Source organism: Triticum aestivum, chromosome 6B (assembly GCF_018294505.1).
Source record: "Triticum aestivum cultivar Chinese Spring chromosome 6B, IWGSC CS RefSeq v2.1, whole genome shotgun sequence".
NCBI lineage: Eukaryota > Viridiplantae > Streptophyta > Magnoliopsida > Poales > Poaceae > Triticum > Triticum aestivum.
In genome coordinates this window covers 290247775-290270473 of record NC_057810.1, presented here as the reverse complement: position 1 = coordinate 290270473, position 22699 = coordinate 290247775, and positions in this window count along the sequence as shown.

Genomic DNA, 22699 nt, shown 5'->3' with positions numbered 1-22699 from the left:
GAACACGATTTGGTAAAGGTAGCGGTGAGAGGCCATGTAGGAGTACATGGTGGGTTGTCTCATTGTAGCCATCCTCAGGAACTGAGTTCTGTGTTTGTGATCCATGATTCAGCTACTACCATACATTGGGCCCTGAAATATGACCCCGCTCGACTTCTTATTCACCCTTGTCCTCTGTCCAGGAGTTGCAAGTAGTTTCTGGTGTTTGTAGTATGCTGGAGGCCATGGACAGCGCTGACCGTAGGGGTGGGCTGTGATGCGGTAGGCACGTGGCCGGGTAAACCGGGCGCCCGTTTGGTGTCACGGAACCCTGTACACATCGTTTGGGGCTGTGAGCGAAACTCCGGCCGGATCTCCTCATGGATGGAACCCGAATAGGCGATAAACCTGGACTAGAGACTTGAGTGTTTAGGTAGGTCGTGGTCTACACCCACGTCGGCTTTCACTTGAAGTCTGCCGAGCACATGTCGTGTGCAGACGCTAAGTGGTGGAAACATGTATGAAGAAGTACACCCCTGCAGGGTTAACATCATCTATTCGAATAGCCGTGTCCGCGGAGAAGGACTTCTGGGTTGCTTATATCAGTTCATAGACAAGTGAAAGTGGATACTCTAAAATACGCAAGATAAGCGTGAGTGCTATGGATGGCGTTCTCCTAGGGAGACGGGAGCGGATCCATAGTGGTGTATTGATATGGTGAATATGTGGACTCGTGTGGGCCACCTCAAAAGTTACATTGCAGTCGTAGTTCAGGATAGCCACCGAGTCAAAGCTGGCTTGCTGCAGTTAAACCCCACCATCCCCTTGTTGAAAATGATGCATATGTAGATAGTTCTGATGTAAGTCTTGCTGGGTACATTTGTACTCACGTTTGCCTATTTTATGTTTTTGCAGAGAGACTTTAGTCTCACTAGTAGTTCCACGTGGACTTCGACGTTTAGCTTGATACCTCAGCTACGATCTTGTGCCCTCGGCAGGATCTGATAGATAGTCAGGCTTCTCAGCCTTTTTCATTTATAGATGTCTATACTCAGACATGATAGCTTCCGCTTGTGCTTTGACTTGTATGCTCTGATTGTTGGGTCGTGAGACCCATGTTTGTAATGTCTCGCTCCTCGGAGCCTAATGAATAATTACTTGAGTCGTAGAGACATGTTGTCATGCCATGTTGTATTTGCACATATCGAGCATATTGTGTGTATGTTATTGAAATGCTTGGTATGTGTGGGATCTGACCATCTAGTTGTTTATCTTTAGTAGCCTCTCTTACCGGGAAATGTCTCCTAGTGTTTCCACTGAGCCATGGTAGCTTGCTACTGCTCCGGAACACTTAGGCTGGCCGGCATGTGTCCTTCTTCGTTCCTGTGTCTGTCCCTTCGGGGAAATGTCACGCGATGAATACCGGAGTCCTGTTAGCCCGCTACAGCCCGGTTCACCGGAGTCCTGCTAGCCCAGTGCTACAGCCTGGTTTCACTCGCTGATGACCGACACGTTCGATGCTGGGTCATGGATGCCTGTCCCTGTAAGTCTGTGCCACTTTGGGTTTACGACTAGCCATGTCAGCCCGGGCTCCTTATCATATGGATGCTAGCGACACTGTCATATACGTGTGCCAAAAGGCGCAAACGTTCCCGGGCAAAGGTAAGGCGACACCCGTGGAATACCGTGCGTGAGGCCGCAAAGTGATATGAGGTGTTACATGCTAGATCGATGTGGCATTGAGTCGGGGTCCTGACACACCGGGCCATATACGAGATCCTCGTGGTAAGTTTCTCTCGCATACTAGCCAAATCATGCACACAATGTTCGTTTCATTACTAACTATTATGACTGACTAGTGAAAACAAAATGTGCAGTCTGTGTGCGAGAAAGCTGGCCAGACCCCTCCACCGATGCCCCAGATTGCTATAGCAGACATGGTGAGTTTCATTTGAATGGTCATTAGTTACTAGTATTCACATTTCAGTTGCATCATGCTAACTAAACATTGCAAATGATCTGTCATGCAGCATGCCTCCCACAAAGGATCGACCAATCCTTCTCCGTCTAATGGTGGTGCAACCTCGACCGGCCATTCACCTCCCAGATTATGGTAAGTTTTCCCAAGTGTTTTGCTTACCAAATGCTTTGTTAGCTAGAAAATGGCATAAGAACCTAGGATAGCTAAAATAATGATCTATAATTAGGTTAGCTACTTCATTTATTACATAATTAGCTCACTTAGGTACAAAATCGCATAACAACCTAGGATAGTTAAATATTGATCTATAATTAGCTTAGCTACTTCATTTATGACATAATTAGCTCACTTAGGTACAAAATGCCATAACAACCTAGGATAGCTCAATAATGATCTATAATTAGCGTAGCTACTTCATTTATGACATAATTAGCTCACTTAGGTACAAAATGGCATAACAACCTCGGATAGCTCAATAATGATATATAATTAGCTTAGCTACTTCATTTATGACATGATTACCTCACTTAGGTACAAAATGGCATAACAACCTAGGATAGCTCAATAATGATATATAATTAGCTTAGCTACTTCATTTATGACATAATTACCTCACTTAGGTACAAAATGGCATAACAACCTAGGATTGCTCAATAATGCTCTATAATTAGCTTAGCTACTTCATTTATTACATAATTAGCTCACTTAGGTACAAAATGGCATAACAACCTAGGATAGCTCAATAATGATCTATAATTAGCTTAGCTTCTTCATTTATGACATAATTAGTGCCATTAACCAAACTATCATATAATTAATTTATTTTCCTCCAAAATCACAAAATAACCTTACCTAGCTCCAGAATGACCGATTGTAACTAGGATAGCTCTAAAATGACCTACACATACCATTTTGTCCTACAAAACGAATAAATATGCTTAGTTAGCTCAAAATGGCATAAGTACGTAGGTTAGCTCCAAAATGACCTATTTACCTACCTTAGCTCTAAAATGATCTACACACTTAGCATATTTACCTACCTTAGCTAAAAATGGCATTTTTACCTACCTTGGTTAGAAGAAGAAGAAGAAGGAAGAAGAAGGAAGAAGAAGAAGAAGAAGAAGAAGTTCTCTTATTCTTCTTCTTTTTCTTCTTCTTTTTCTTCTAGCTAGTCTTCTTCTTTTTCTAACTTTCATATTTCCTAATTTGCAGATTGGCTTGAGATGAGGAAGCCAACATTGATGGAAACTTGCTGCAAACATTTACTTGTGCTTGTGATTCCTTTTTGTTTTTGGAAAGTTGTTGCAAACTTGTTGGACATGTTGTTGGAAACTTGTTGGATATCTTGTTGCAAACTTGTATATATGGAAATGTTGTTGGAAACTTTAATATGTTCTTGTTGTTGGAAATGTGTATATGTTGTTGGAAACTTATTGTTGGTATCATTGTTGAAATTATTTTGAAATTTGTGTATATATATATATGTGTGTGTGTGTGTGTGTGTGTGAAATTCTGTCAAAATTGATTGAATTTAATAAAAAGCAGAAAAAACAGGGGCTATACAGACACTTTGTCGTCTGCTAGCGGACGGCAAAGCTGCCACGTGGCAGCTACATGTGCAACCTAGGGTTTAGGGGCTGGCCTATTTGGTAGATTTGCCGTCAGCCAGCACACGACAAAGGCCTTTCAATCTTTGTCGCCCGCTGGCTAACGACAGAGCGTGCCATTAACCACTTAACGGACCTGACCTGCAACATGTGCCGTCTAGGCTCTTTGCCGTCTGTCAGCGGACGGCAAAGCACTTTACATCTTTGTCGTCCGCCAGCAGATAGCAAAGAGGCCTTTGCCGTAGCCTATTCAGCTGGACCTGTTGCCGTGTGCTGGCTGATGGCAAAGGTCTTTGCCGTCAGCCATCCATCCCTTTGCCGTCAACCATGGCGGACGGCAAAGTGCCTGATTAGTTAAAACTATTGTCGTTATTTAACTTTTTAGTTAAAGAAATTGTTGCTATTTAAGAAAAAAAAATATTTAGTGGACAGATTAGTTCTATATTTAAAAAAACATGACTTCTTGCCTTTTTCTTCAAGTTCTATAATTTTCTTCCTTTTATATGAGAATTTGAAGTGGACAAGTCATATGTGGACATGTGATATGTTGACATGTGATTTGGACATGTCATAATTGGAATTAGGACATGTCATTTGGACATGTGATGTGCAGGGCAAATGATCTGAGTGGCCTATGTTTTGCCGCAATGTTGATTCATTTCTGTTCTGGTGAATTTCAAATGCTCAATATGTCCACTTTTTAGAAAAGGTCATGCCAAAATTTTCCGTGAATTTTGGCATGACTTGTGCTAGAAAGTAGGCATATCGAGTGTCGGGAGTTGCTGGGAACGGCATTCTGGCAAACATAGATCTTTTTTTATGTCACTTCTCATTTTTTATAGTTTTATAATTAAACAAGGAGACTTAAACATAGGAAACATGTCGAACAACTTAGAAACCTGGCCTTCTGACTAAGATGCAGATGAGATGGATTATGAGGGTGAACATGCACTAGTAGAAAAAGGCCCATTTGTCCCAGTTCATAAGGCCCATTTGTCCCGGTTCCTGAACAAGGACTAAAGGGTCGGTACTAAAGCCCAATACCTTTAGTCCCGGTTCGCCTCCGAAACGGGACAAATGGGGTTCCACGTGGCCACTGCGGCTTGCCCAGGCAGGAGGGCCTTTTTCCCCGGCTGGGGTTTTTGGTTTTTTAAGGGGGGGTGTTGGGGGTTTTGGGGGTTTTGTGGGCTCAATTTAGGGGTTTCGTATATTGTGTTAGCTAGCTAATAGAGAGAAGTGTCCTCTCTTATCTCCGTGCTTGGTCGATGATACATTCTATACATATAGAGAGGACTCGACATGCTAGCTAGCTAGTAAGCAAATGAAGGAAACCATTAAGTACAGAAGATAGTCATGAACATATACAGAGAGAAGTGATCGACCTCTCCTTCTCCGAGAGATTGGTCGAACAACAAGTTTTCGTAAATCTATCTGACGCTACTGGCTACATATATAGAATATAAGATCTCTTACAATCCCCTAACATCTGAACTTAAGTTCCACATGGTATTCTCCGTCTTTATCGATGACATGGTCAAGAAAGAATTCTGCCAATTCCACTTGAATTGCTCGCATGCAATCTTGTGGTAGGAATTCATCCCGCATCTGAAACATATAATTTGAAGAACGGGGTCAATACATATATATGAATGAAACTCAACATAAATTATGGTAATAAAATAAAATTGTAAAAATTATTTCTTACGCACTTCATATTGTTTTTTAGAGTAGCCCCGCTCACAGGTCGTGTGGCGGATGAACTCGCAAATGTATTATTCACAGTAATTATTCCCGGGTTCTAGCCACAACCACTTAAAAAGAAATAGAGGTCAATCAAACTGATAAGCAAGCATGCTAAATGGTATTGATGAAACTAGCTAGAATCAATGGGAGATGTGCGGAACTAGCTAGTAGTACTTACTTCCGGGTGTTTAAATCGCAGCTCCCCCGGCAGTCCTGGAGCTTCAGCGGTGAACTTTTTCCAAAGCCCTCCAGACAAAGAAAACAATTACTTGATATCAGGAAATGAACAAAGTTGCCGATATGGTGCGATAATGATCGATTGAACTTACTTTTCGAGCATTTTAGTCATGGCCGCATACTCCTTGGGATCTTTTCGTCTCGAGTGTATGACAGTTACTAGTCCCTGCTCAAGCTTAATCTCTAGTAGAATAAAGTGGAAGCTGCACATGCATGCATAACTCATCAATTACATTACTATAACCTCAAGTAATAAGGGAAACCGAACACGCACAAGACAGTAACACTCACTTGAAGTTGTAAGGAAAGAGTATTATATCTTTGTTTTTATTTCGAAGTAACGACCATAGGAAGTTGGCCTCGGTTTGTTTGGCATCATGTTTAACATTCCATTCATCTATGAGATTTGTGTTAATGAACCCAATATCACCGATTTGTCTTTTCTTGCATGTGGCGATCTTCAATCTGCATAATATAGTGAGGATAATTATATATACATGCAATGAAAGAGCTGATCTATATATAGAGACTTAATTACAGAAGTAGTACTTACAGACAGTAGCAAGTGACAATTATTTTATCAAGGGCCTTTTAATTGAAAAACTGGAAGAACTTCTCATATGGAATAGGCAACAGATCAATTCCAACAAGGTCGTGCTCCTCTTCAACTCTCAGCATCAAAGTATCCTTCCCAGACTTGCTGCGGATGTCCATGTACCAATCATTGAATCTTCACATCATCGTTGTTAGAGGAGGATGACCAAGTTTGATGAGAGGCTTCCCAGGCCGGTATTTGAATTCATCCACCTCCATTGTATCAAAATGTGCATCGTCGGGCAGGTAATCTCCAGGATTGGTACCGGGCACCATCCCCGGATGACTAGCGACGATATCGCTAGACACGTTGAGTGGGGGGCACGATTGGTTCACTTGTTCGTCGAGCTAGGGAATTTTTTCCCACTTCTTCATTATGCTAACCTTCAATCACTGCAAGTACTTCCCGATCGCTCCACTTCCTTATATGTCCTTTCAATAATGCGCTCATAGTCGGTTTGCGGCGGAGGCAGTGGTGGTCGCTGCAAGGCATCCAAAGTGCGCTTCTCTTTCACCGGATCTATCTTCTCCTCCGGAGGTGAATTTTTCTTTGCAAAAAAGTCCTTCACTTGGGCTTTACAAATCTTCATGTTTTCCTCCTCGGTCGTCTCGTATGGTAACCTCTCTAGGGACTTGAGAGATGGACCGAATATGTTTTGCCTCCTGCCTCTAGCTGTACTGCAAGATGCCGGAGCGACTGCGGATGTCTTCTTTCGTTGCTTATGAGGCAGAGAAGAAGGAGGCGGAGTTCTATGCCGCGCTAGAGCAACCGGAGTGGTGGCGTCTATGTTCTGCCATTGCCGATGAGGCGAAGGAGGAGGCGGGCTGCTCGGACACGCCGGAGCAGGCGGAGAAGGAGGCAGAGTACTGCCGCCCTCACGCGCCAGAGCAGGAGGCGGAGTGCCCTGATCACTCACTTGAGGAGGAGGAGGAGGCGTAGGAGGCGGAGTGCCCAGCTGACTCGCTGGAGGAGGAGGAGGAGAAGGTGGAGGCATGAAGTTCACAAGCTTGATGTGCTCCTTCCGCCATAGACATGGAGTCTTCAGAGCAAGACCCAGCTGAGCCTCCCCTTCACCTGTAGGGTAGTCAAGCTGGAGATCCTCAAATCCCTCCGTTATTTCATCCAGTATCACAATAGCATAGGCTTGTGGAATCAGAAGGCAGTGAAAAGTTGCATCGGGTTCAGGAGGGAACACAGAGCCGACAGCCGCCTTGACTTTGAGATTCTGCCATTGCGTCATAAACTGGCAATGGTATGACTCTGTGATAGCATCCACGGGGTAGCTAGGAGCCGTGAAGTCAGGCTGCTTAACGAGCTTGATGGAAGCCATGTTGCTTCTCCGCTGAGATGGCGGGGTAGCTTCTGGGGTAGCTCGGGCAGGATCTCGCTGAGATCGCGCTTAAACAAAACCATAGGTTCCTTGCATCACCTGAAAACTTCTCCCTGTACTTTCTCTTGATTTTTCTCAACTACGACCCGTCAGCGGGTGCTCTCAACTTCCGTTCTTTCTTACGGTCCTCTCTGTGGCATCGCATCAACTTGGCATGCTCTTTGTTTCTGAACAGGCGTTTCAACCGTGGTATTATAGGAGCATACCACATCACCTTGGCAGGACCCCTCTTCCTGGGGCTCTTGTCGTCAACATCACCAAGGTCATATCGTATGATCTTATACTGCAATGCACCGCATACCAGGCATGCGTTCAAATCCTCGTACGCACCATGGTAGAGGATGCCGTCATTAGGGCATGCATGTATCTTCTGCACCTCCAATCCTAGAGGGCATACAACCTTCTTTGCTGCATACGTACTGTCGGGCAATTCGTTATCCTTTGGAAGCTTCTTCTTCAGTATTTTCAGTAGCTTCTCAAATCCTTTGTCAGGCACACCATTCTCGTCCTTCCACTGCAGCAATTCCAGTACGGTACCAAGCTTTGTGTTGCCATCTTCGCAATTGGGATACAACCCTTTTTTTTTGATCCTCTAACATGCGATCGAACTTCAGCTTCTTCGTTTCACGTTCGCACTATCTCTTTGCATCAACAATGACCTGGCGAAGATCATCATCGGGAACATTGTCTGGTTCCTCTTGATCTTCAGCTTCCCCTATTGCAGCATATTCAGCTTCCCCATTGCAGCATCACCATATTCAGGGGGCACATAGTTGTCATCATCTTCTTCTTTGCTGTCTTCCATCATAACCCCTCTTTCTCCGTTCTTGGTCCAAACATTATATATTGGCGTGAAACCCTCACAAAGAAGGTGGGTGTGAAGGGTTTTCAAGTCAGAGTAAGACCTTGTATTCCCACATATAGGGCATGGACAACACATAATACCATTCTGGTCGTTTGCCTCAGCCACTGCAAGAAAATTATTCACGCCCTTAATGTACTCGGAGGTGCGTCTTTTACCGTATATCCATTGTCAGTTCATCTCTGCGTACATCATGAATAGATAAGTGACCAAATTAATAGAAGTTAATCATCACATTAAACGCAAAGTACATACTTAGTTCTCATTGAACAACATAGCTCCCAGAGCATCTAATTAAACCATACGTTGAAACTATGTAAAACATTTCAATGCAATAACAAATGCAATCATAACCGCAACTAAGGTAACAATTGATCCAATGGCATCATGATACCAAGCCTCAGTATGAATGGCATATTTTCTAATCTTTCTAATCTTCAAGCGCATTGCATCCATCTTGATCTTGTGATCATCGACGACATCCGCAACATGCAACTCCAATATCATCTTCTCCTCCTCATTTTTTTAATTTTTCCTTCAAGTAATTGTTTTCTTCTTCAACTAAATTTAACCTCTCAACAATAGGGTTAGTTGGAATTTCCAGTTCACATACCTCCGCGATAAGAAAATCTATGTCACGTTCCTCGGCATAATTGTCATAAACACTAAATGAAACTAATAGTTATAAAAGAAAATATATATACCACATCTGAATCATGGACAGGAGAAGGGCCGACGGAGGAGGATACCAAAACCATCGCACTATATAATAACAAATAATAATTAGTAAGAAAGCAACACAAGTATCTATCTAAATCATACAAGTAAGAAATTTTTCTTTTAGAAAGAAGATAAGATCAAGAGGCTCACCATGGTGGTGCAGGCGATGCAATCGGCGCGGGCGATCGATGGCGATGAGGACGGGGATGGGATAGGACGGACAGCCAAACCTAGACAAATCTCGAGGAAAATGGAGCTTGGACAAGGAGCTTTGAGAGGAGAAAGCTTAAGTGTGGCTCGGGCATTTCATCGAACACCTCATGTGCATAGGAGGTGAGCTAGAGCACAACACACCTCTCACACACCTCTCCCCAAAAAATAGAGCACTCCACTGCTCTGCTCGTGGGCAAGGGGTATATATAGGCATATCATTGGTCCCGGTTCATGGCTGGAATCAGTACTAAAGGAGACCCTTTGGTCCTGGTTCAAGCCACCAACCGGGATCAATGGTGGTGGGCCAGGAGCGAGGCACATAGGTCCTGGTTCAAGCCTCGAACCGGGACCAAAGGTGCCATATGAACCGGGAACAATGCCCCACGATGGCCCGTCCGGCCCCCTAGCATCACGAAACGAGACCTATGCCCCCATGGGTCCCGTTTTTGGGCTGAACCGGGACTAATGGACTGGCCCGACCTGAAACAAAGCCCTGCTTTCTAATAGTGAAGATTACCTCGACTTTTTGACTACTAAGCATAGTCAAGGCTTGCAGGTCAGCCTCGATGATGGTACTGACGCCGACATTGACACTGACGGTACCGGCACTGATGGCGCGCCGAGACCGGCGGGGAATGTACCGACGCGGAAGGTGCAGGCGGGGAAGATACCGGCGCTGATACCGGAGAGAAGAAGCAGAAGAAGTAGAGGATACGAAGACCTAACAAACTCGGCATCAGACGACTAGTGATCACAAAGATGGCACCTGGCAAGTTTGAGCCATTTGAGCCGGAAGAACCTCACAAGTGCTATGGGAACCAAGTAGGATCATCCTATGGGAGTCTGTGAGCATCAATGACAATGACTTAAGGAGTAAAGAACATTTGAGGCAGTTGCTCCTGACGAAGTTGCACAAGAGATTCAAGTTCCCCGACCGGGATGATGGCATAGAGCAACCGTAGGATGATCCGAAGATGAAAAAGATTAACAATCACGCCATGGGCATGTTCAGCAATGATTTGGCCTCTTGGAAAGGGAGGGTGAAACGAGCTATTGAGGCCGAGGAACCCCTGTCCAAGATTCTGGAGGGAAATCCGACACTTATGGAAGAGGAGTTCGAAAAGTTCAAGGACACTTGCGCTACTGAGGCAGCCAAGGCTAAGGCTACGAAATTCAAGAGCCTTCATCAAAGGAACACGGGAAGCATTGCCTCGGAAGCCATGGCTACCATGGCAAAAGTCCCATATGGGATAAGGAGGATGCGGAACGTGAAGCTACGGGTCTCCCACACCCCTTCACGAAGTTCACCAACCCCTTGCAGCGTGACTTCTTCATGGCCCGCTACAAGTGGGACAAGAAAAAGAAGGTTTTTTACACGGACGAGATCACAAGGAGATTGATTAGATTACTGGTAATTATTCTATTACCACCTTACATTTAGCTCCTAATCAAGTCGACTACACATTTGTAAACGGTTCATGTTCCTCCTACATGAGAAGCAACACCAGTTTGAAGACGAAAGCCCTACTTCGCCGATGAGGCCCAAGTGGGACACCCCTCTCAACCGGGCCTTGAATAACTTAGTGTGCCCCCTTTGGGCCAGCAGCCGCAATATGGACGTGTCCTCGGCGCCACATGGAAGTTGTTTTACATCAAGGGCCCGGAGGCCAAGAAGCAACAAAAGAAGTTTAGTCAGGCGGACATCGACGAGAAGGTGAAGCTTGCGGTCGAGAAAAAAATAGCTGAGGACGCGCAAAAAGCAGCCGAGGAGAAACATGATTTGATAAAGCAGGAAGTAGATGCAGCTGTAAATGCCTGCAGAAATGATTTCACTACTAACTTGGTCCCGGCTATCATCAAATGGACGAAGTGAAATCCAGACAAGACGGTACATGATTTCCCCATGCCCAGTTTCGTCGGGAGCAACTCGGTGAACAACACCACCGCACCATCACCTGCTGAAGCAACCGGGCCTGCTATCGCACCCGCACCCGCACCCGCTCATAGAAGCTCGTCCTCAGTCTCTGGCGCGCTATGCGGGCCTTCATCTTTGGCTGAGCTCGACGCCCTCACGGTAATTACATGTCACACCAACATATATATCTAGAATATTCCATTTTCTTTGCCTTTAGGATGTTTTAAGCCGCCGACATGTGTTTGCAGGCCGACTAAACCCCATGCACCATACTCTACTTGATCAAAGACTAGAATGTGGACGTGGGAAATGGGGTGATAACGAAGCCCTTGCAACTCACATTCCACAACCAGCCAATGCCCGCTAGGCACTTCAGGGTTAACTTGTCCAATGTGAAATTAGGGCACGAGGATTTGCCTCCTCCATTATGGCTTGGGGGAGAGGATGACGAGACCCCATTGTGGATTGGAAGCTGCAAGGGTTGGGTGCTGCTATGGCCGAAGAATCTTCTTTGTCTGGAGCCGGCCGAGAGCACACCAATAACCACACCTCAACAAGCATGTATGGAGATCACCACCCCGCCTACGCAATTACAAGCTCATGTAGTGCTAGGTGAGAGCGGCGGATGACGTGATGAAGGGGGTATAATAGTGGCTGATCTAATCGGCCCTGTAGAACAAAGAATGGATGATGAGATGGAGGAGACGAAGGACCCAATGGGTTTCCTCAATATAGGCGCCTATGATAGTGACTTAGATATGATGAGTCTACCATATGATGAATCGGGCTATCAGCATGCTGATAAGGATATGGATGATCTGCCCTGGCAGGAACGTCCTAGCAGGGATTGTAAGAAGTGTTTGTTCATGAAATCCTCACAGGACACGCCTGAAGATGTCTCCTCAACACAAGCTCAACTAGCTAGGGGTCGTACAGTGCTTAGACCAGCAACACTGGGGCAGGGGTTAAGGAAAGGTCTGGAATGTGCCCAAGAAAAAGGAGAGGAAGAGATCGGGGAAGATAGGCTCAGCTTCCTACAAACAAGCCAAAGCACATAGCAGCCAGATGGTGGATTCTGAAGACGTACCCGTCAAAGGTGTGGCCATGTTCCATGTCACGGGTGAGACGATGCTACCACCAAAACCATTGGAGGCACTACCAGGGGATCTCAGGAGACTGCACAACCATGTGCTGTCGACTGAGAAAAGCCTACTAGCCTCGAAGGATCCAGGATATCCGACATACGCAGCTTGTGTTCCTGAGGGGAAGTGCTACATCGACACACGGCTCGCGGAGGTGTTCTTCCTGCGGTTTGACCATATCTACAAGATGTTTTTGACAAGGCGGCTTGATTTTACGATCGTCCACCTTTTTGCACTACATATGAGCTCCGTCATGAAGAGAGAAGAAGTCTCACAAATCTTTGTGGTGGATCCGTACTACATGCACGAGTCCTTCTTGAGTCTCGGCGGCTTTGAGCGTGAAACTGCTAGGGACTACCTCCAGAACTTCATGGTACAGAATAAGGACCAGGAAATTGTCCTCCTGCCTTATCTTCCAAAGTAAGTCAGTTTCGTACAACCCTTTCGTACATTTCAATCATGCCTTCTTGCTCATATGGAGAATAATTTGAGGTGTCTTTTTCCCCGCAGCAATAGGCACGCCGTCCTTATCGTTCTTTACCCATGAGTCTCCCACGCCGTGTATTTGGAACCTACCAGAAACTATGAGAAGAAGGACTACGCCCACATACTGAATATTCTAGATGATGCTCTCCAAGGCTTCAGCATTAGGGGTGGCCACTTGTAGATCGGGAAAGAAAGGAAAAAAGAAGATGGGTTTCACGCATAAAACTAAATTATGCTGCATCCATGTGCCAATACCAAGCAAGAAAGATGGATTCTACATCCTCCATCTCATGATTGAGTTCAACACGGATCACCAAAAGCTTCGCATTACAAATATAAACGATGATCACATCCGCAAGTGGGTAGAATCTCATGGAGAAGCTGGTTGTAAACTTAGAGATGACTTCTTTCGCATCCAAAGGGACATTGCGACGATCACCATGAAAGAAGTCGTCGATGAGAAGGGGATGTTCCACCACGGCCCTATATCACGAGCTGACATGCGAAATCGCATAGGTATGCAACATCATGACCTCACGCTGTTCAAGAAGCTAGGGTCCATCCTCGATGATATGGAAGGATGGAACTTCTAGTGATTTACAATGCTGCTGATGATGATATGTGTCGGTTGAACTTGTATACTTTCTGTGGCGATGAAACTTTGTGTCCATGGTCCCTGCCGAACTTGCATAACGCTACTTTGTTAGTTTGGGTAAGATGACCTGCGTACCTCTAGTTAATTAGTTTGTGTACTATATGTTGCATCTAGATGCTAACCCTTTCTTTTTCGTGTTGCTCTAGTATATTTTGTTGCACATGATTGTACATTCTCTTGACGAAGATGCATCTCTAACAGGTACCTAGCTTCTTGATGGCGAGGTGGCAGTGCTATGTCGTGTACAAAGGGAAGGTTCCGTGGGTGTACAACGAGTGGCCTAAGTGTCAGGCGCAAGTGAATGGGGTCTTGGGCGCCAGCCATAAAGGCTTCAAAAGCAGACAAGAAGTAGAAGCTAGTTACTTGACGTTCAGGCTAGCGCGAGAGAGGACTCGTAACCGCCTCCTCATGTACTGCATAGTTCCGCTCTCACTCATAGTTATAACTCTTCTCGCATATATCATTGTTTAGATGGATGACGATGTAGTTGCAAGTATTCAAGACTTGTATCACTATTTTCGAAATGATGACGAGAGACCACTTTCTGTTGGATGATGATTATGATGATGACCACCTTGTATTGCTATGTATATCCTATGATTACATTTGTATGTGTATGATATGCTAGAGATTATTGTACAAAGCCCAAAATAAAATTCAGCAGCAAAAAATGTGGAGTAGAAAAAATAATTCAAAAACTAATAACAATAGCGCGGGGTATGGCATTAGCAACAGCGAGATATTAGCAGTAGCTATTATCCGTAGCGTGTTTTCCAGATAAATGCTGCTGCTATCCCTAGTTAGCAGGAGCGCTGGTCAGGCCGCGCTACTGATAAGCATTAGTTGTAACACCGTATCAGTAGCGCGACCACCCACGCTACTCATAAGCATATAACCCGCACTACTGCTAGGCTTTTCCCTAGTAGTGTGAGGGGAGCCCCGGTGGGTTGTGCCCTCCTCGTTGGCCTCCTGCACCACCTCTTTGTTCAATAAATACCCCAATATTCCAGAAACCCTAGGGGGTCGATGAAAATCAATTCCAGCCGCCGCAGAGTCCAGAAACACCAGATCCAATCTAGACACCATCACGGAGGGGTTCATCATGTCCATTGGTGCCTCTCCGATGATGCGTGAGTAGTTCTTTGTAGACCTACGGGTCCGTAGTTAGTAGCTAGATGGCTTCCTCTCTCTCGCTCTCTCTTGATTATCAATACAATGGTCTTTTGGAGATCCATATGATGTAAGTCTTTTTGCGGTGTGTTTGTTGGGATTCGATGAACTTTGAGTTTATGATCTGATCTATGTTTTTATCCATAAAAGTTATTTGAGTCTTATTTGATCTCTTATATGCATGATTGATTATAGCCCCGTATTTCTTCTTCCGATATTTGGGTTTTGTTTGGCCAACTCGATCTATTTATCTTGCAATGGGAAGAGGTGCTTTGTAGTGGGTTCGATCTTACGGTGCTTGATCCCAGTTACAGAAAGGGAAACGACACGTATGTATCGTTGCTATTAAGGATAAAAAGATGGGGTCTATTTCTACATAAATAGATCTTGTCTACATCATGTCATCGTTCTTATTGCATTACTCTGTTTTCCATTAACTTAATACACTAGATGCATGCTGGATAGCAGTCGATGTGTGGAGTAATAGTAGTAGATGCAGGCAGGGGTCGGTCTACTAATCTTAGACGCGATGCCTATATAATGATCATTGCGTGGATAGGTCATGATTATTTGTAGCTCTATCAATTGCCCAACAGTAATTGTTTTCCCATCGTTTGCTATTTTTCTCAAGAGAAGACACTAGTGAAACCTAGGGCCCCCGGGTCTCTTTTCATCATATTTGCCTTTGCAACCTATTTTCCTTTGCTTTTATTTTCAGATCTATCAAACCAAAAATACAAAAATACCTTGCTGCAATTTTTTGTTCCACAATCTATTTATCCTATCTATTACTTTAATCTGACGTTATTTTGCTTATCTTGAGGCGCCGTACCCGAAAGGGATTGACAACCCCTGTAAAACCTCAGGTTGTGAGTAGTTGTTATTTGTGTGCATGTGCTATTTACGTGGTATGAGGAGCTTCTCCTACTGGTTCGATAACCCTGATCTCATCACATAGGGAAATACTTACCGTCGCTATACTGCATCATCCCTTTCTCTCTGGGGAAATACCGACGTAGTTCTAGCAGACATCAAAAGGAATTTCTAGCGCAGTTGCCGGGGAGGATCTTCAACATCAACCAGGTTCCTAATCACAAATCTCATCTCCTTGCAATATACATTATTTTCCATTTGCCTCTCGTTTTCCTATCCCCCACTTCACAAAAAATTGCCATTTTTATTCGCCCTATTTTTCGTTTGCCCTTATGTCTTTCTTGGTTTGTTTGGCATAATTGTGTGTTTTATTGGAAATCCGAAACCAAAAACCTTATGGATCCACATCCACTGGCTTATCTTTTTAAAAGATCCAACTATGATGAACCAATTGCTAGTGAGTAGAGTACATTATATTATCTTTATGAAGTTTTGTTTGAGATTCATGAATCTGAAAAATTGTGATGAAGTGATAAAAGAAGAAATTTATGAAATGATTCATGATAGCTCCTTGAATGGAAATCATGATTGCAATGGTGTTATAATAAATTCTATTAATGTCAATTATGATATTAATATGCAAAGAACCAAACCTGGGGACGCTAATTTTGATATGTCCTCTACTTATTGCAATGATCATGATTGGGGTGATTCTTCTTACGATCTTGAAAATTTATTTAAGCCTCAAGATGAATATGTTTGCGATAATATTGAAGGTGGGTTTGGAAGAGTATCAACTTTAGGTAATAATGATTCCACTACTTTGGAGAATTATGAATCTTATGAATTTTTTGATAAAGGTGGGTTTGGAGAGGTCATGACTTTATTTTATGGCAATCCAACTATTTTGGAAGAGTGTCAACTTTGCGTGCATGTGGGTCATATAGAGAGTATGTTATGTGATAGCTATATTGTTGAATTTGAGTATGATCCTGTATGTAATTATTATGAGATAGGAAAAGATGGTTGTAGAATTTTCGTGCCACTATCTCTCGTCATATTGAGATTGATATTGTCTCTTTCTTCTTCCTTGCATATGCTAGATGTTTCTTGTCTTGATAATTTGGTTGCCTAAAAAATGCCTATGCATAGGAAGTATGTTAGACTTAAATGTGTTTGTCACATGTTTTATGATTCTCTCTTTGTGCTTCAATTCTTTCCTTTCATGTGAGCATCATTGAAATCTCATGCCTATCTTAATGGCTATAAAGGAAGAGCTTGTTGGGAGGCAACCCAACGAATAAAATAAACTTTTTCTTTTTATTTTCTGTTCTTGTGTAATTACACAATTATAACTCTGGTTAGATGTGTTTTTGTGGTTTAAATTAGTGTTTGTGCCAAGCAAGGCCTTTGCGATGATTTGGGTGAGAGTTTATTTGATCTTGCTGAAAAATAGAAACTTTTGTGCTCACGAAATTATTTTTCATTTTTATCAGATGAGTGATTTTGAGTTTATTATTTCTGCAGAGGATTAATAAACAAATTATTAACATCCTCCTAATTTTTCAGAATTTTTGGAGTTACAGAAGTATTCAAAGTAGTCAGATTGCTACAGACTGTTCTGTTTTTTACACATTCTGTTTTCTTTGCGTTGTGTGCTTGTTTTGATGATTCTATGGTTTTCTTTGATGAGTTTTTACCATAGAAAAGTTGCAATACAGTAGATATAATGCAAAAATAAAATATGAATAGGTTTGCAACAATACTTATAATAGTGGTTTGCTTTCTTATACTAACAGGTCTCACGAAGGTTTTGTTGAGTTTTGTGTGATTGAAGTTTTCAAGTTTTGGGTGATCTTATGATGGATGAAGGAAGAAGGATTAGCAAAAGGCTAAGCTTGGGGATGCCCGAGGAACCCCAAGTTAATATTCAAAGAAGTAGCAAGCAAGTAAGCTCGGGGATGCCCCGAGTGGTATCTCCTCTTTCTTCTAACAACCATCGGTATTTTACTTGGAACTATATTTTTATTCTTCACATATTATGAGTTTTGCTTGGAGCGTCTTGTATGATATGAGTCTTTGCTGGTTTTGCTTTGTGTTTTAAGTCTTTAATCCTTGCTGGACACACCTTTTTGAGAGAGCCAAAAATTATGCTATGCTTGCTCCTATGCTTCACTTAAATCTTTAGAGCCATGGATTTGCTCTAGTACTTCACTTATAGCTTTTTGAGCACGGTGTGCTTTGTTATTTCTAAAGAAATGCTCTCATGCTTCACATAGATTTATTTCGGAGTTAGTAACAAATTTAAGAAATTATCTCATGCCTCACTTAGATTATTTTGAGAGAAAGAAATATTCTGCTCTTGTTCTTCACTTAAATTTGTTTGAACTTATCGAGAGCAACATATGAAAATAGTCCCAAAGTGATAGATATCCAAGGAGGACATAATAAAAACTTTCATGAATCATTGGACAAAAGAAACTTGATTCTTAGTAATAGTTTTGAGATATGACATTATGATATGTGAGTCATGTTGATGAGTAATTGTTCTTTAGTAAGAATATTGATGTTAAGGTTTGTGATCCCTATGCAAGCACGAAAGTCAATAGTTATGCAATTAAATTTATATCCTACTTGTGGTGCATTATTAGGTGTTACTTATGCTTAATGCTTGGGTACGAGATTTTTCGTTTCTTGGTTGGTTGCTTCTCAATCTTTTTGCGAGCCTTCATTTTGCACTAAGTATCATCACTACTTGTGCATCCAAAACCCTTTAAACCAGTTTTGCCTTATGAGTCCACTATACGTACTTATATGCGACGTGCCGTTCTATGTAAATTTTCATGTGCTGTGACGCCCCCGATTCAATCGTACACTAATCAGGGACTCACGGGAAGATATCACAACACAACTCTAGACACAAATAAAATAATACAAGATTTATATTACAAGCCAGAGGGCTCGAATACAAGCTCGATACACAAGAGTCAGCGGAAGCAACAATATCTGAGTACAGACATAAGTTAAACAAGTTTTGCCTTAAGAAGGCTAGCACAAACAGCAACGATCGAAGAGGCAAGGCCTCCTTCCTGGGACTTCCTAAGTACTCCTGGTCGTCGGCGGGCTTCATGTAGTAGAAGGCACCCTCTGGGTAGTAGTAGTAGTCGGCGGGGGTGGCATCATCTGGCTCCTGGGATCCACCATCTGGTTGCATCAACCGGAAAGAAGAAAGAAGGGGGAAAGGGGGTAGCAAAGCAGCCGTGAGTACTCATCCAAAATACTCGCAAGCATTAGATCTATACTAAGTATGCATTTGTATCAAATGGAAGGGTTGTATCTGTGGACTGAACTGCATAATGCCAGAATAGAGGGGGAAAGCCTAGCCTATCGAAGACTAGCATCTTCACGCAGCTCCGAGCATCTTGCGGCATGTAGAAGAGTAAAGAATAGCAGTTTATAATTAACAAGCATGTTGTAACATTAATTCCCAGAGATCCTTCCTCGACTCCCTGCGAGAAAGCAATCCCGGAGCCACATATCTCAAGTATCCATTTGTAGTTGTATAAGATCAGGATATAAGTCTGAACGTCCATTACCGTGGACACGGTATTCGAATATATAACTTCCCTGCAGGGGTGCACCACGTCACCCAACACGCTCGATCACTCTTGCCGGACACACCTTTCTGGGGTCAATTCCCACCCTCGGAAGATCAACATGTCGCAGCCCTACCTAGGCTCAGCAGAGAGGTCCCCGCTGGTCTACATCCTAAGCACTCCGGGTCTTGGGCCCATCGCCCGCAGCACTCCGGGTCATTGTGTGCATGGTGGATACCAGCACCACCTCGGATGGCCAGCACGATCCGACCGTGCCACAATGCTGAACTGGACGTCTGACAAAGCTTCGGCTGATACCACGACGTCGAGGCCCATAACTATTTTCGCGTGGTGGTTAGTGCGCAAAGTCCAAAGGCCAACTCAGATCAAATACCCAAACCTGTTAGTGCATTATTAAAAGGAGTGACGGCTGTCGGGACAAGTCCGGAGCTATCACCCCCTCCCTGGTGATACCGCTAAACAACCAGCCGCCACTGTCACATCGCACGGGTGCTCTCCGGGCCCTCCCGGCTTTCACAACGGTCTCCAGTAAAGTCAAAGTAACTGTGTGTCCAAACATCAAGGGGGAAACCCGAGGAATCACCCCCGGTGGATTCCACTCAATGTAATCATCAAGGTGAACGTAAGAGGGACCACCCTCGAGGTTCACACTTGAGGTGTTGAACGACAGAGCCGTATCGGGGATGGTGAAAGAGGAAATCACCCTCGATGACCACGACCGAATAGCTACACTACAGAATTATCATCAGGAGTGCGTTATGAGGGATCACCCTCGGCACTCGATAGTAGCTCTGCAGAGTCGAGCAATAAAAGGGGCGTGATGTGATGTGAGGTGTCGGGCTCTGGTCGTCGATCACGTCGATCGAGGCATCGATGATGAAGCAGGGGCAACAAGGGCAAGTGGGGGTCACTGATGGATCACTAACCAACATATACTAAGCAGTTTAGGATAAGCAGGTAAGGTACAATGAGCATGTTACAAAAAGCAGGCTACGCATCAGAATAGGAGCAATCAATAATAGTAGCAAAATCTAATGCAAGCATGAGAGTATAGAATGGGCGATATTGGGATGATCAAAGGGGGGGCTTGCCTGGTTGCTCAGACAAGAAGAAGGGTCGTCGGTGACGTATTCGATCACAGGGGCATCAGCGGCAGTCTCGGGGTCTACTGGAGAGAAGAGGGGGAAGAGACAGTAAATACGTAGCAAGCAAGAGCATAACAGGACATCAGGAAGAGCTAGATGTGTTCTAACGCGGTGCTACACGTTACTGGCGAAGGGGGATAACATCCGGGAAAGTTTTCCCGGAGTTAGGCATTTTCGGACAGATGAAACGGAGGGGAAAAGTTGCATGTTCAGGTAGTTAGGGGCATGTGGCAGATGAACGAATTGCGTACGATTCGTCTCGGCGTTCTGAGCAACTTTCATGTAGAAAACTTTTTCATCGGAGTTACGGTTTATTTTATATAATTTTTCAAAGTTTTAACAATTTTCTTAGATTTCTGTATTTAGTTTAATCCGAATTGATCAAGTCAAATCTGACTAGTTAAAGAGGCAGGTGTGGCCCACATGTAAGTGTCATAGGTGCCATTTAATTAGTCCAAACTAAGTTAAACTAGTGGGGTCACATGCCATCTGTACATAGACTACTAATTAACTACTACTAACCTAAATTAGCACTAACAAGGGCCGGCCACACCCAGGCTGTGGCCAAGCCGGCCACACACACACCACACACCACACACAGCACGTAGCCAAGGGTTAATTCTGTTCTCTGAACATAGCATTTTGCGATTTTTGTAGGAATTAATCCACGCACCAAATGGATTTGGTACAATGGAAACATTTGAGCCTTGTCAAGTGTACTACTTTCTCATAATAGTTTTGCTCCTGTTAAAAGTCGTTTAGTCGCTGTTTAGGGGCTGTCCAGAGGGTCAGTTAGTGTATTATTAGAAAAGCTAGCTACATCTACAGTAGCTAGCAGTAGTACAGTATAGAGGAGGAGCAAGCGGGCGGGGGGGCGCTGCGGCAGGGAAGGCAAGGCCGTGTGCGAGGCGGACGGGCGCGGCCAGGGTGCTCCGGCGGGGGGCTCGCAGGAACCGCCGGCGACAGCGGCAGCCACCAGAGCAGCTGCTTGCGGCAGCAGCAACAACAACAGGCAGGGCAAGTAGCAGCGACAGTAACATCAGGTAGTAGGAGCGTCAGCTAGCAGCGGCAACGCAAAGCATTAGCGCTAGCGGCGGCGGCAGCAAAGCGAAGGCAGCAGCAAGGACAAAGAGCAGTGGCAAGATGCACACATGTACGCGTACGCGTACACGGGATCTCGGACGAACTCGGGGACGACGGCCTACGGCATCCAAACGAAGGGGAGGGACAGATGGGTTGGACGGGCAGCTCACCACGCAGGCACACGGGGGCAGTGGCGGAGCCAGGAAAATATTATCAGGAGGGCCAAGGGCTGTTAGAACTAGTTGGAGAGGGCCAAAGCATTGAAAAGTAGGTTTTTAGCAGTAAATACTCACTAATTACCCACTGTTCATTAGCTAATTAGCAGCAAATATTGGATGTTAGGGGGGGCCAGGGCCCCTGATGGTCCCCCTGTCTCCGCCACTGCACGGAGGCCCGTTGGTGGCTTAGGAGTTGTAGAGGCAATGGAGTTGACGGAGATGGCCGGTGACCGAAGCGGACGAGGTCGACGTGGATCCGGCGAAAGAGGTGGTTTCGGTCCGTTTTCGTCTCGGTAGTGGACGTAGTGGACGACGACGGTCTTCGTGGACACAACGAGTGAGCCGGGCGGCGACGGCCTTGCTCGGCGACGGATCTGGAGAAGTGGAACGAGCGCTTGGGCGCGAGGCGGAGAGAGTGAGGGGATTGGTGAGCGAGTGGGGGGTGGGATCGAGGGGTCGGGGCGTGGCGCCCTTATCCCCTCCCGGCGCTGCCGACGAGAGGGTGCGGCGGCGACCAAGCCCGTGTAGCGGCGTGGTCGCGTGTACAGGGGAGAGAGAGAGGAGGGTTCAGCGAGGGTGGGCCGGTCTGATGGCTTAGCGGGCCAAAGCCCAGGGGGAGGCCGTTTCCTTTTATTTTTCTGTTTCGCTTTTCTTTTTATTTATATTATTTTTGCTGCTTTATTTAATTTCCACCATATTTTAGTTTAAGTAAAATACAAAAATAGTTTCTAAATTATTATTACTATTTATACCTCTGCCACAAAAATTTGGTAGTCAGATAAATTATTTTGATATTTTAGAAATTATAAAAGCCATCTATATAATTGTTTAAGCCACTATTATATTCTCAAAAGGGCATTTAAATACTTTACAAAAGTGTTGGGTCACCACCATAATTAGTTATGGAATGTTTTCTACACTTTGAACATTTTATTTTGCATGTTTGAAAAATTTGAATTTTAGACTTTAATTTGAATTGAATTTGAATTACGATTTGGATCAAGTGAGGATTAGCAACTGTGATGTTGGTGATATGGCACCACTAACGGGGATTACTGTAACTTGATT